We start from the raw sequence: 14,542 nt of genomic DNA on the forward strand, positions 1-14,542 counted from the left end.
TTGCAAATGGCATATTGGATACAAGGTTAGTATCCAAAATCTGTAAAGAACTTACCAAGCTCAACACCTGAAAAGACAAATCATACAGTGAAGAAATGGGCAGAAGACATGAATAGACACTTTTCCAAAGAAGACATCCAGGTGGCCAACAGACACATGAAAAGATGCTTAATATTGTTCATCCTCAGGGAGATACAAATCAAAATCACACTGAGATACCACCTCACACCAGTCAGAGTGGCTAAAATTAACTAAGGAAACAACAGATGTTGGCGAGGATGTGGAGAAATGGGAATCCTCTTGCACTGTTGGTGGGAATACAAACTGGTGCAGCCACTCTGGAAAACAGTGTGGAGGTTCCTCAAAAAATTAAAAATAGAATTACCATATGACCCAGCAATAGCACTACTAGGAACTTATCCAAAGGATACAGGAGTGCTGATGCCTAGGGGCACTTGTACCCCAATGTTTATAGCAGCACTTTCAAACTTGTACCCCAATGTTTATAGCAGCACTTTCAACAATAGCCAAATTATGGAAAGATCCTAAATATCCATCAAATGATGAATGGACACAGAAGATGTGGTTTATATATACAATGGAATACTACTTGGCACTGAGAAAGAATGAAATCTCGCCATTTGCAACAAGGTGGATGGAACTAGAGGGGATTATGATAATTGAAATAAGTCAGTCAGGGGCGCCTGGGTGACTCAGTCGGTTAAGCGTCCGACTTCAGCTCAGGTCACGATCTCGCGGTGGGTGAGTTCGAGCCCCGCATCAGGCTCTGGGCTGATGGCTCAGAGCCTGGAGCCTGCTTCGGATTCTGTGTCTCCCTCTCTCTCTGACCACCCCCACCCCACCCCCCCGCCGCCTCTTCATGCTCTGTCTCTCTCTGTCTCAAAAATGAATAAACTTAAAAAAAAAAGAAATAAGTCAGAGAAAGACAGATATCATATGTTTTCACTCATATGTGGAATTTGAGAAACTTAACAGAAGACCATGGGGAAGGGAAGGAGAAAAAATAGTTTCAAACAGAGAGGGAGGCAAACCATAAGAAACTCTTAAATACAGAGAAAAAACTGAGGGCTGATGGGGGTGGTGGGAAATGGGTGATGGGCATTGAGGAGGACACTTGTTAGATGAGCACTGGGTGTTGTATATAAGCAATGAATCATGGGAATCTGCTCCTGAAGCCAAGAACACACTGTATACACTGTATGTTAGCTACTTGACAATAAATTATATAAAAACAATAGTTCATTAAAAAAAATTCTCAGTTCACAGAGACTGGTGGATTGGCTAGAAATTCCTGCAGGGGGCACAAAGTAGAGGTGGAGTGTGGATGTCCTGAGGCTAATATGAAAATCAGAAAATCTAGGCTCTACTCCTAAGTCTGCCACTAACTGTGGGGAGGTGACCTGCATTTCCTCAACTATAAAATGAGGAGGATAGGCTTGTGAATCCACAGCTGTATTCCAATCTTATGGTCTTCATTAAAGGTCATTTTTTCAGATTCTATTTTCTGGACAGAAATACTGTGCTTTGGAATAAAGAGGTAACCAGGCACAAAGAAAAGATCCTGTTTTCTCAGTTGAGACCCTCGGGGCTCCCTCTTATTTTGTTGTCTGAGTCGTGATCCAGCCAAGGTTTTGCCCTCTTCCAAGTATGCCTCTGTGCTCTGGTCCCTACTCAGAGTACGTGTTGGGGGTCCTAAATGGGGGACAGATTCTTTCTGCACCTCCCACAAGCTGGCCTCTTACCCAGAAGGATCTTTATCTTCCTTGGAAGAGCTTAACCATCAGCCCAAACCCAGGAACCTGATGGGGGCTGGGGTGTTCAGAGTCAGGCCACAAGGTCATTTTATCTCGAGCCTGTTGGGTTGTTCTTCATCCCTTCCCTTCTTACTAGGCCTACCTGGGGCACCATCCCTGGGTCAGCATGAATTTCAGAGATGTGTTCGTCCTTTTGCAGTTCCTAGTAGACAGTGATTGCACCCGAAGCACTGTTATTTTTAACATCAGCCGGTGGTTCCCAAGTCTCTCAGCTTGTACCCTGGGACTCATGTGTACACTCAGTGTCTTCAAGACATTGGTAAGCAGCAGCCCTGATGCCTGATGGGTTGGGACTTTAGAACCACAGCTCTCATACTCCCTTTAAATTCACATGAACATTTGTGCGTCTCATCTACCATACCTGTTCGGTAGAGGTGAGAGTTAAAGAACCCAGGCAGCTCCTAAGCCTTTAAGCAAAAGCATTTGATGAAATCAAGCAAGCTCTCTAGGTTTTCCTCCTGCTTATCTAGCAAAACACTAAACCCCAGACCTCTGTTCTGGACTGCAGGCAGATGTGGATGTCTCTATCTTGACTAGCTGCCTGCTGACTTGCGGCAGGGACAAGCCCATCCATTTAGTACCTCTGGTAATTGAAGGATTAATTTATTTCTCTTGGTCTCTTTCCATTCAAGCCACTGCCTACAGTTTTCTTTCCCTTTAAAGTGTTTTCATATTTCTTTTCCTCTTCAGAATTCAGCTACCTTTGCTCTGATCCTTTTTGTGTTTCACAAAGCACATACCTCATGGGCTGGTCCTGGGATATATATATGAATGATAGATCAAGAAATAGAAGTCAGACCAGAATATTGGAAGCACCCCCTCCCACCACATATGTACAATGCTTCCATCTCCTTGGGTTAGCCCTGGCAGTAGCCTTGGCAAGGTGGGCACCATGCCAATAACTAAGTCTTCCGATACAGGGCTGCCCAGGCTCTTTCCTCTCTCCTTTGAGTGTTTTCCTGCAGAATCAGGGGGCCAGGCTGAGGACAGGCTGCACGGTTTTACCCAGAGTCTTTTCTGGAAATCTGTAGCTCGGCAGCTTGATGTTGAAAAGCATCTAATTACTTGTAAACGCGATTGCATCCAAAGTTGTGCATATACAAACAAGAGCAGTTGCATGGTAAGGAGAGATTCCCCTTCCAGGGAGATGGCTAGGCCCTCCCACTCTGGTACCTGCTCTCTGCTGGGCACTAGCTGGTGCATGGGCCCTAATAAACGTGGCAGGTCCTTGGTGGTACAGCCCTAAGCACTAGATGAATCCATGCAGAAAGAGCCGAGGTTTCTGTTTGGTCACTTTCTCCTCCACTCTGTTCTATGTCATGGGAAAGACAAGGCCTGTGGCAAAAAGTACAGGAGATGAATATCCATTAGAAACGAGCCTATTGGTATGTGTGTTATGTGTGCCTGCGATATGGATGTGTACATGTGCCTGAAGGGGGGTACTTAACATTCATAGTTTTTATTTTAGGGCAGTGGAATGTAGCAAACAAATTCTTTAGGTCTGTGTCTGCTTTTTTTTTTTTTTTTTTTTTTTGCTTGTTTTGTTTTTAAGATTCTACATATAAGTGACTTATTTCACTAAGCATAATACCCTCTAGGTCCATCCATGTTGTCACAAATGGTAAGATCTCCTTCTTTTTTATGACTAATATTCCAGTGTGTGTGTGTGTGTGTGTGTGTGTGTGTGTGTGTGTGTATGCACGTATCACATTTTCTTTATCCATTTGTCTGTTGATGGACACATAGGTTGCTTCCATATCTTGGCTGGGATATGGCCAAGATATATCCCAGCATTATTCTGGCTGAATAATGCTGTAATAAACATAGGGGTGCATATATCTTTTCAAATTAGTGTTTTTGTTTTCTTTGAGTAAATACCCACTAGTGGAATCCCTGGATGGTATCTCTATTTTAAGTTTTTTGAGGAACCTCAATACTCTTTTCCACAGTGGCTGCACCAGTTTTCATTCCCACCAACAGTGCATGAACATTTTCTTTTCTTCACATCCTCTTTGACACTTGCTGTTTCTTGTATTTTTTATTTTAGCCTTTCTGACAGGTGTGAGGTAATATCCTGTTTTGGTTTTGATTTACATTTCCCTGATGATTAGTGTGTCTGTTGTCCAGCTCTGTGTTTTCTTTGAAGAAATGTCTATTCAGATCCTCTGCCCATTTTGTAACTGGGTTGTTTGTTTTTTTGGGTTGAGTGATAGAAGTTCTTTATATATTTTGGATATAAATCCCTTATTAGATATGTCCTTTGCAAATATCTTCTCCCATTCACTAGTTTATCTTTTCATTTTATTGATGGTTTCCTTCACTGTGCAGATTTCCCAGTAGTTTATTTTCTTCTTTTGTTTCAGTTGCATGGAGGACATATCTAGAAAAATATTGCTAAGGTGTATGCCAAAGAGATTACTGTCTCACTTTTTAGAAGTTTCATGGCTTCAAATCTCACATTTGGTTCTTTCATCCATTTTAAGTTTATTTTTGTGTATGGTGTAAGAAAATGGAGTCCAGTTTCATTCTTTGGCAGGTAGCTGTCCGGTTTTCCCAACACCATTTGTTGAAGAAATTCTTTTCCCCACTGTATATTCTTGCCTCCTTTGTTGTACATTAATTGACCATATAAGCATGGGCTTATGTTTGGGCTTTCGATTCCATTGAGCCATGTGTCTGTTTTTGTGCCAGTACCAAACTGTTTTGGTTACTGTTGCTTTGTAATATATCTCGAGATCTGGGATTGTCATAGCTCTAGTTTTATTCTTTCTCAAGATCATTTTTTGGCTATTCAGGGTCTTCTTTGGTTCCATACAAATTTTGGTATTATTTGTTCTAGTTCTGTGAAAAATACTGTTGGTATTTTGATAAGGATTACATTGAATCTGTAAACTGCTTTGGGTAGTATGGACATTTTCATAATATTACTTCTTCCAACCCACTACTATAGTCTCCCTTTCCATTTATTTGTGTCATCTTCAATTTCTTTCATCAGTGTTTTGTAGTTTTCAGAGTACAGGTTTTTCACCTTCTTGGGTAAGTTTAATTCCTAGGTATTTTATTCTTTTTGGTAGTTATAGGAGTTTGGAACTTTAGATTCCTTGCAACTCCAGTACTGGTCAGGAGAAAAATAGGAAGCTGCTACCGAAGTTTGAGCACTAAAGTTGGAAAGCGCTCCTCCACTTGCTTTCAGTAGTACCTGAGATTTTCACTATTTATCTCTTTTTTTTTTTTTCTCACTATCTCTTAAGGTTAAAGCACTTCCCTGTAAAGCCACTGTTCTCTGAACTGTTACATAGGGCAGGGACAATATAGGGACTGGACAAAAGACAATAGTATTCATTTTCACATTGTGGTTACTTCTCAGACCTGGATAGGACACAGAGCAAGTTCATTTTGATGCCCTGAAGAGGAAAAAAGTACAATGTAGTAGAAAGAGGCTTAACTTTAAAGTCAGGAGACCTGAGCCCATTAATAGCTTTACGATTTTGAATAAATAGCTTATCTTTGTAACTTCATCTGTAAAATGAAATGCCAGCCTTTTTTTTCACAGATGGGTTGTGAGAGTCAAAAGAGAGAGTGAATGTGAAAGAACTTTTAAAATTGTAAGTGCTATAAAAATATAAGTTATTATAATATTTGAATTTGCATAACATAGCTCCTTCCCTTTGCTGATTGGTCTTTCTAAGGCCTGCAGTTCAGGTTTGTGCCACTACAGGGACAGTGTTGTCTGTTAACCTGCAAAAACCAAGTATTGTACACTTCCTTAGGCTCTTTAAGCTGTCCAATAGCGGTTACCTAGAAGTATCCATGCAAGCTAGAACCCCAGGCATGGATAATGGTCCCTTCACAATAAATGTGAACCTCGTTTGCTCTACCTACCTCAGGACCTGGAACGAAGTTTGTACTTCTTTTTAGAGTGTTCCAATCACTGAAAGAGTCCAAGAATAATTGTTTTTAATAAATCAAGTCACGGACTCTGCCTGATGTCATTTTGATAAATCGAGTTTCCTCACAGCCTGAAAATGAGGTTTCTGGTTACATCTTGCTCTTGGTTTCACAAAGAAAATAATCTTGCTCACCATCTTAGGTGAGCATTGTAATATGCTGTACTTTCTTTAAGCTTTACTGAATGCATCCAAAATGGTCCAGTCTACAGTGAATAGTCCAGAAGGCAGCATCATGGGTAGCCTCATCCTCTGTCTAGTTGGCAACATTTGCATCTCATTTTAGAAGAGAAAACTTGTTAATGTGGTACAGGCAGTAAACCCTAAAACCCATCCCTCATGGGTTCCCCTCATGGGGAAAATGAAAAACAGCTTTCAAGTTAATTGACTGAATTCAGGACTCATAAAACTTGAGAGTGGCCAGAGGCACAAGGTCAGTTCCCAATACAGAGATACATGCAGAAGACATTCTAGCTTCTCCTTTCTCCAGCTGTGGTACCAGCTATGCATACTAAGACAGTTCAGTAATATTTTACTCCATCCTCCATTTTCCTTCTTTACTTCATCTCTACGCTACACTGACTCCAAAGAGTTGGGGGCAGGGGTACCAGTTTTCCCAGTCTCATTCCTGCCTGAGTGTGAGAGACTGAAGCAGTAGGCTCCTAAAGTATGAGCAACGCTTGACTTAGGTCAGAATGGCAACCAGATGTTAATCTTCTAAAAGATGTCCCATGGGCCATGAACTAAATGTAAAGCTAAGATTTGTGGGGCTGAGCTCTCTAAGCTAAGAAAACTCTGCCATCCTCCTCGATTTCTAACACATGTCTGTAGAACAGAGACATTATTTTATATTTCAATATTATCTATGCTCTTGAGATTATTTGTCTTTTGTATATGCAGTACTAGATAGAAAAACGCATTGCTGTGTATCTCTTCCCAACTCTATATTCAGTGACGTCATGTTGGTAGCTTGAAATTGACCATAACGGAGGTATTTATGTCACAGAAATCAGCAAATGTTACAAATTAGTGCCCCTTCTTGCTCCAGAGAGTTGGTTGGTACACATTTTTCAGCATGCCATTACATGTGGTGCAGGGAGAAATAATCTAACCTGGAGGTAGTAGATGTGGAGAGATGATCAGGGAAGGTATAGTATATGCCACTAGCTGTTCGTCCATACTTATTCTGAGCTTTTCTCTTAAAACACAGTCACTGTTTGTGGTAGCAATTTACTCAGCTAATTAAAAATTAAAACAAACAAACAAACAAACAACCCTGCATATCCCCCGCGTAGCCACATGATCCAGTTCTGCTCAGAGAGGCAGAACTAGAAATCTGCTGGGAAAGGTCTTGCTTCTTGATGTGGGCACCACCCCTTCCTCATCCATTTTGCTACTTCTTCATCCTAACTGGAATGATGATTGGAGGTAGAACAGCCATCTTTGACCACAGAGGAACCATGGGGATGAAACGTTCCAAGACTGGCCAGGCGGAGAGACAAAGGGAGCCAGGGCATGAATGACAGCTGGCAGGCTCCACTTCTGGATTTCTTCTTAGGTGAAAAATAACCCCTATTTGGTCCAACGTCTTGGTTGGGTTTCCTTACAAGTAGCCAAATGCAATCTTTTATTAAGAAAGAAGACTTTCCTTAAGAAGTGATGTTTGTGCTGATTTGACGGGAAGAGCAGGAACTGAAAGTCAGCTGAGTGGAGCGTTTACTTAATGCCAAGTAAGCAGGCTCCCCTGAGTGCCGCTCTCTGATTTGCACCCTCTAAGCATTTGACTTCTCCCTGCTAAAAATGCCTGGAATTGGCAGGTGAAAGGGAAGACAACGATGAGGTTGCTAAGGCAGTTGCAGTTTTACTTTGTCCCTAAGGGTATTATTTCATGGATTCATGGCAGTGGTGATAGGCTCCCATAGGGCAGGCTGGGAGATGAATTCAGGCTGAAGTCAGCCACCCTGGCTTTGTAAGAAGCAATCTCTTTTCCTCCCTTTCCCTATCCTAGTTCACCTACAGTCTTTGAATCTATTTCCACACTCTTAGCCCCCAGGAAAACTAGCCCACCCTTTCCTGCTTGCCACAAAGCTGCCTTTCCAGGGAAGGGAGGGCCTTTTGAATTCAAGTACAGAAAATCATATTAAAAAAAAAAAAAGCCTTCAACTGGTTGCTAGGGTTTTGTGTATCCTGCCTACGGAGCTTTCCTAGGAAAGAGACTCGTCTCTATAGAAACTGCCACGTCACAGGAGCTCTGTACCAGCTCTGGGACCAGCGTCTCTTCCAGAACAGGCTTCCTATCAAAACCTCTCTCACTGAGATGAGTGCCTGGGGACTAGGGAGAGACAGGACGCTGGAGTCATTGATGGCTTTAAATCAATCTCTTCATCTTTTTTTTTTCCTTTTCCCTTCCTTCATATTGCAAACAGATGGAGGAGGCATTTCCAGTCATAAAGAGCATTTCTGTCTGTATCTCTACTTTTCTTCTTACCCATGGGAAGATAAGGCTCTACCACACTCGCTTATCTAACTTGAACAGAGTGGCAGCTTAGAGGGAGTGCATTTGAACAACACTCCAGGCCCCCATCTTGTTAATGAGGACTCAAGGCTATCTCAGACCTGCATCTCAGAAAGCTCTCAACTCAACCCAAGCAAGTTCAAGCTGAGGGAGTTTGGGGTATGTGGGATCCTCTTCCATATCTTACAGAGGAATTCAAGATCATCTAGGCAAAATTATTATCCTCCTACACTAAAATGTAAGTAGCCCTTGCCTTATAAATAGGGTCATCATATACTTTACCACACAAAATGGGACATCTATGAGGGGACTTTTAATAATTATGCTGGGACAATAGCCACATATCAGGAGTGCATGGACTTGGGCTACTCCACTTAATAATTGGAAACAAGTACTTTACAAACAATACACATGAGGAAATAGCTTCCCTGAAGACCTTGCTGCTCCCCAAAAATGGAGAAATTTGGGAAATTGGAAGCATTTGAAGACCAGATGGGTTCAGAAGTGAGAAAAGAAATGACATTGTTGAAGGATTAGCAGATAGATTTTCAAGAAGAAAGATTTTTGTATATAAAGTATTTTATACATGTGTATCTAAGGAGAAATACCTACCAGGAGTACACGATAGTACGTCTCCACACACCCTCCTCAACATGTGTCTTCTTCATTCTTTAAGCTGTTGTCTCTCCATTGTCCTTTAGAACTAGGCTGTTCTTACCTCTGGCTCCTCCTGCTCTGTTCACAGTGAGACTTTTATTTCCTCAAAACTTTGGTGCTGACTTGAAGAAGACAAACACAGTGACTGTCTCAGGCCTGTGTATGAGGAAGGGGCCAGAGCTGCAAGATGGAGGGAGCTGGCTTCTTCAGAATATGTTATAAAAATCTCTTAAGGCATGAGAGGGACAGAAGATGGCGGCGTAGGAGGATGCTGGGCTTACCTCCTCCTGCCAGTCACTTAGATTCTACCCACATCTGCCTAAATAACCCAGAAAACCGCCAGAAGACTAGCAGAATGGATTCTCCAGAGCCAAGCGTAGACGAGAGGCCCAGGGAAGAGGGTGGGAAGGGCGGAGAGGCGGTGTGAGTTACACGGACTGGTGGGAGGGAGCCAGGGCAGTGGAGGGGCAGCCTGCCCTGCAAGGCGGAATCCCCAAGTCTGGCTTGCAAAAGTGGAGGGTCCAGACTGCATGAGACTTAACAGCCAGCGGGACTTAACATCTGGAATGTTAATAGTCAACAGCTCTGCTGGGAGAGCAGGAGGGTGAGAGGACACCGGGAGGGAGAGGTGTTGAGCGCCGGAGTACAGAGCTCAGCTTGGCGGGGAACAAAGGCGCTGACCAGCACCATCTCCCTTGCCCATCCCCCAGCCAAAATCCCAAAGGGAACCGGTTCCTGTCACTGAACTTGCTTGCATCGCACAAACACCCAATGCTGTGCTTCTGTGGATCCATCCCTCCGACGGGTCTGCCTCCCTCCTGGTGCTGCAGGGCCCCTCCCTCAGGGGACCACCAACAGCAAAGCAAAGCGAACTGAACCTGTCCCTCCCACCCCTGTGCACCACCTTGTGGATCCACCCTGGCTAATACACCAGATCCTATCAAAGCAGCATCACAAGCCTGGCAGTGTGCAAGTAGCCCAGACAGGGGCCACACCATTCCACAGTGAGTCCTGCCCCTGGGAGAGGGGAAGGTAAGGTACACACCAGTCTGACTGTGGCCCCAGCAGTGGGCTGGGGACAGACATCGGGTCTGACTGCGGCCGCCCACCAACACAAGTTACTCCAGACAGCACAGGGGAAGAGCCCTGCAGTTCCCCGAAACTCCAGGGACTATCCAAAATGACGAAACAGAAGAATTCAAAAGAAACTCCAGGAAATAGCAACAGCTAATGAATTGATCAAAAAAGATTTAAACAGTATAACGGAACAAGAATTTAGAATAATAGTCATAAAATTAATCACTGGGCTTGAAAAAAGCATAGAGGACAGCAGAGAATCTATTGCTACAGAGATCAAGGGACTAAAAAAATGGTCATGAGGAACTAAAAAATGCTATAAATGAGGTGCAAAATAAAATGGAGGTGGCCATTGCACAGATTGAAGAGGTAGAGGAGAAAATAGGTGAAGTAGAAGATAAAATTATGGAAAATGAGGAAGCTGAGAAAAAGATAAAAAATCCAGGAGTATGAGGGGAGAATTAGAGAACTAAGTGATGCAATCAAACAGAACAATATCCATATCATAGGAATTCCAGAAGAAGAAGAAGAGTGAGAGAAAGGGGCGGAAGGTGTACTTGAACAAATCATAGCTGAGAACTTCCCTGATCTGGGGAAGGAAAAAGGCATTGAAATCCAAGAGGCACAGAGAACTCCCTTCAGATGTAACTTGAATCAATCTTCTGCACAACATATCATGGTGAAACTGCTCCCACGGTCAGAGACTGGGCTTAGAGTCTGATGGTGCAGGTTATATATAGGTCTACAGCCCCACTGCTCACTTGTTCCATCAACTTTGAAAACGTAACCTAGTGTTCTGGTTTTTTTCCCCACCATCTGTAACGTGGACTAATAATGCTTCCGACCTTGTGAGGATCAAATTAAGTCACATATGTACTTACACTTCAACAACTGAGCAATATCTAAAAGCTGTACATAAAACATGATTAAATAGTGAAAGGTCCTAATTTTATCTAATGGGAAACCATAACTTACTATATTTTCAGTTAACAAACATCTGACCTATTGATTTTGAAATCTGTCATGCCCTTGAGTTTGGGATTCTTGCAGACTGAAAGAACTTATGCCGATGTTGCCCACATGCTCAAAGAAAGAAAACCAGCCATGGCAAGGTTATCTTTAAGGATCAGCAAACAGAAGATGACTACCAAGTGTTTAGTGTGACACGTGCTGGGACTATCAGAGGAAGAGGGCCCTCAGCTCAGTATTGTCAGTAGAAACACCTATGTGGGATGCTTTGTTATACAAGTGAGATTCACTAGCGGGAGACTAAAGCTCACACTCTTCCCACAATGACACCTCCTCTCTTCTCCCATTTATTGAATGGCTCAATACATGAGCCCCAGCGTTTGGCAATGTAAACTTCTACATTCTAACAATTGCTGGACATGTGAGGCTTCTTTCATAATCTTCTGATGGGAAAAGTACCCACTTCACCAAGAGCACATCCAAATGATTAAAAATAAACCGGAAGTGTGTGAGGACTGAGGGTACCACAAAGCCCCAACAGTAAAACTTCATGGCCAGGAGACTAATTTATGGAAATGATTCCATTGGATGCCTTTCAAGTAAAAGGGAGAAGCAATGGACTTTTTTACAGATTAGCTTCATGTGTGATCAGTCTCCTTTTAAAAGGTGAAGCCGTATTCTCCTTTTCCATGCCCCTTCTGGCCTTTCCTTATAGGTTTTAGGACTATTTACAATCCATTCTATGTGTAAAGGGCCCTTAAAGCTATTCTTCATGACTCTTTTCTCTTTCAGTTACTCTCCTAGCCTGCTTTTCTTTTCTTGAAGATAGAAAATCCTATTTCATTTTCTCTTAAAAAGAGTCACCTCCATAACTCTCAGTTTGTTCACATTTTTTGGAAGTCCTAACACTGTTACGTGACAAAACCTCCAAGTAAGTGCTTATATTCTTTGACCTATTAGTCCTAACCTTGGGAAATGGTTCCAAAATAACTCAAAAGAAGAAAAATAAAAGAAAAACTACATGTAAAAAAGATGTATCTGGGAAAATATTGGAAAATGCCCAATGGTAAGGTCAAATAAACCTGTACCAGATTTATAAGATAAAACATCACACAATTTTAAGGAGAAAAGGGAAAACTTTGTGGAAACATTTTTAAATTGCTTCTCAGGGAAAAATAAAGAATGCCAAGTAGTACACGTATTACAATTGCATAGCAATTATGTTCATAAATGGAAATAAATAATTAGGAGAGAACAGAGGGAGAGAAAGGGCACAATTCCTATGGAGCTGCTTTAATAATAAGCATGAAAAGAAAGATGTCTTCACTGGCTCCCACCATGCAGCTCATCCTTCTTTCCTAACCTCCCAGCCCATTCCAGAATCATGTCAGAAAAAGGGAGGGTTTTGCATCAAATAACATGAGAATTTTTGTTTGCTAAAGACTAAATGTGAGCTTTTGACAGCTTCCCAGTGGCCCTTCCAATCACCCCAGCTGCCACTAGAATAGGATCCTTTCTTGGCTTCCTATAAATATTGCACAGTTGGTATTAAATAAAGGTATTTTTAAAGTTTATTTATTTTGATAGAGAGCACACATGTGCATGCAAGCAAAGAAGGGGCAGAGAGAGAGGGAGAGAGAGAGAACCCCAAGTAAGCTCCATGCTGTCAGTGCAGAACCTGACACAGGACTTGACCCCACAAACCACCAGATCTATGACCTGAGCTGAAATCAAGAGTCAGATGCTAAATAAAGCATCCCGAGGCACCCCTAAATAAAGGTAGTTTTAACTTTTTTGAGAGAGAGAGAGAGTAGGGGAGGAAAAGAGAGAGAGGGAAAGAGAGAATCACAGGACACTCTACTCAGTGCAGAGCCCAACGCGGGGCTCAATCTCATGAACTATGAGATCATGACGTGAGCCAAAATCAAGAGTCCAAAGCTCAATCGACTAAGCCACCCAGGTGCACCAGGTATTTTTATAATTAAAAAAAAAGGGGGTGACTTCATTTCCCTAAAGCAGGACCCATTCTGGGGCTTGAGAGTGGGGGTTGGGATGGGGAGTACAGCATGCCCCTTGTTAATGTATTTAAAACTTTTTACTGAAAAGATTTCCTTTTACTAATATGTCATTAACACTGTTCCCAAATTTTGATAAAAACAGGGACTTGAATCACACCATAAATCAAAATCATGGACAGACTATACTAATTTGGTGGAGCTCAAACATAAATAGTTTATTTGTTGAGCCATAAAGCTAACTTTTAAAAAATAAACTATTTTAAATTGGAACAAAACCTACTTAACAGTAAAATAGGACAACAGCATTAAAATAATCTATGAAATGCACAAATGCATTATTCATTCTTTAAATCACTCACTTTAAACCATAATTTTTTCCCCTAAATTCACATCTATTTTGTCATAGGTGGGGTGCTGGTATATTGTACTTACTGCCTAGCACTAAGTATTTGTCTAAATACTTTATGTTAATTAACTCCTTTATTATGCCAGTAACCCTACGATGTAGGTCGGATATTAACCACATGCTACAGATATGAAAAATCAAGGGTCAAAGGGGTCACACTGCTAGTAAGTGAAGGAGCCTGGAGTCAAACCTGAGCTGTCTGACCCTCAGGTGTGTGCTCTAACGACCACATAGAGAAGTCACCTTTGTCAAATCAGTGTTCTTAGCTTTGACCTTATAGTGCCCAGGCACAAGTCTCCAGGGAAGGGTTCCAGGAAAGGAAGGTGGCATTGTCAGGCAGGAAACAGGCAAGGTGAGGAGCCAGAAGAACCACTGCTTGGCCAACCCAGGCAAGACACTGAAGCCTATTTGGGACTCAGTTTTCTTGTTCTTAAGCAAAATGTTTGCCTACTGGGGTTCACACACTTTGTAACACTTGTTACAAAGACAAATTTTGTCAAAGAGCTAACTAAATTATAAACACAGCATACATTGAGTATTATTTCTTCCCAATGTTAACATTTCCAAAGACCTGAATTGCAATGGAAAGGTTGCTAAAATTTATCGCAACCCTTGCAACCCTCTCTAGTTTATTTTTAAATTTTTAATTTATTTTGTTTATTAATTATATTAACATACAGTGGTATATTAGTTTCAGGTGTCCAATATAATGATCCAACAATTCTATACTTTCCTCAGTGCTCATCATGATAAGTGTATTCTTAACCACCCCCCCTCACCTATTTTACCCATCCTCCCACCCAATTCTGCTCTGGTAACCATCAGTTCTCTGTATTTACGAGTCTGGTTTTTGTCTGTCTTTTTTTCCCTCTTTATTTGTCATTTTTTTGTTTGTTTCTTAAATTACACTTATGAGCAAAGTCATATGGTAATTATCTTTGTCTGGCTTATTTCACTTGGCATTATATCTTCTAGTTCCATCCATGTTGTTGCAAATGGCAAGATCTCATTCTTCCTTATGGCTGAGTAATACTGCATTTTATATATATATATATATATATACATATATATATGTATATATATATGTATATATATATGTATATATATGCACATTTTTT

This window comes from Neofelis nebulosa, chromosome 1 (assembly GCF_028018385.1).
Source record: "Neofelis nebulosa isolate mNeoNeb1 chromosome 1, mNeoNeb1.pri, whole genome shotgun sequence".
In the NCBI taxonomy this organism is placed as follows: domain Eukaryota; kingdom Metazoa; phylum Chordata; class Mammalia; order Carnivora; family Felidae; genus Neofelis; species Neofelis nebulosa.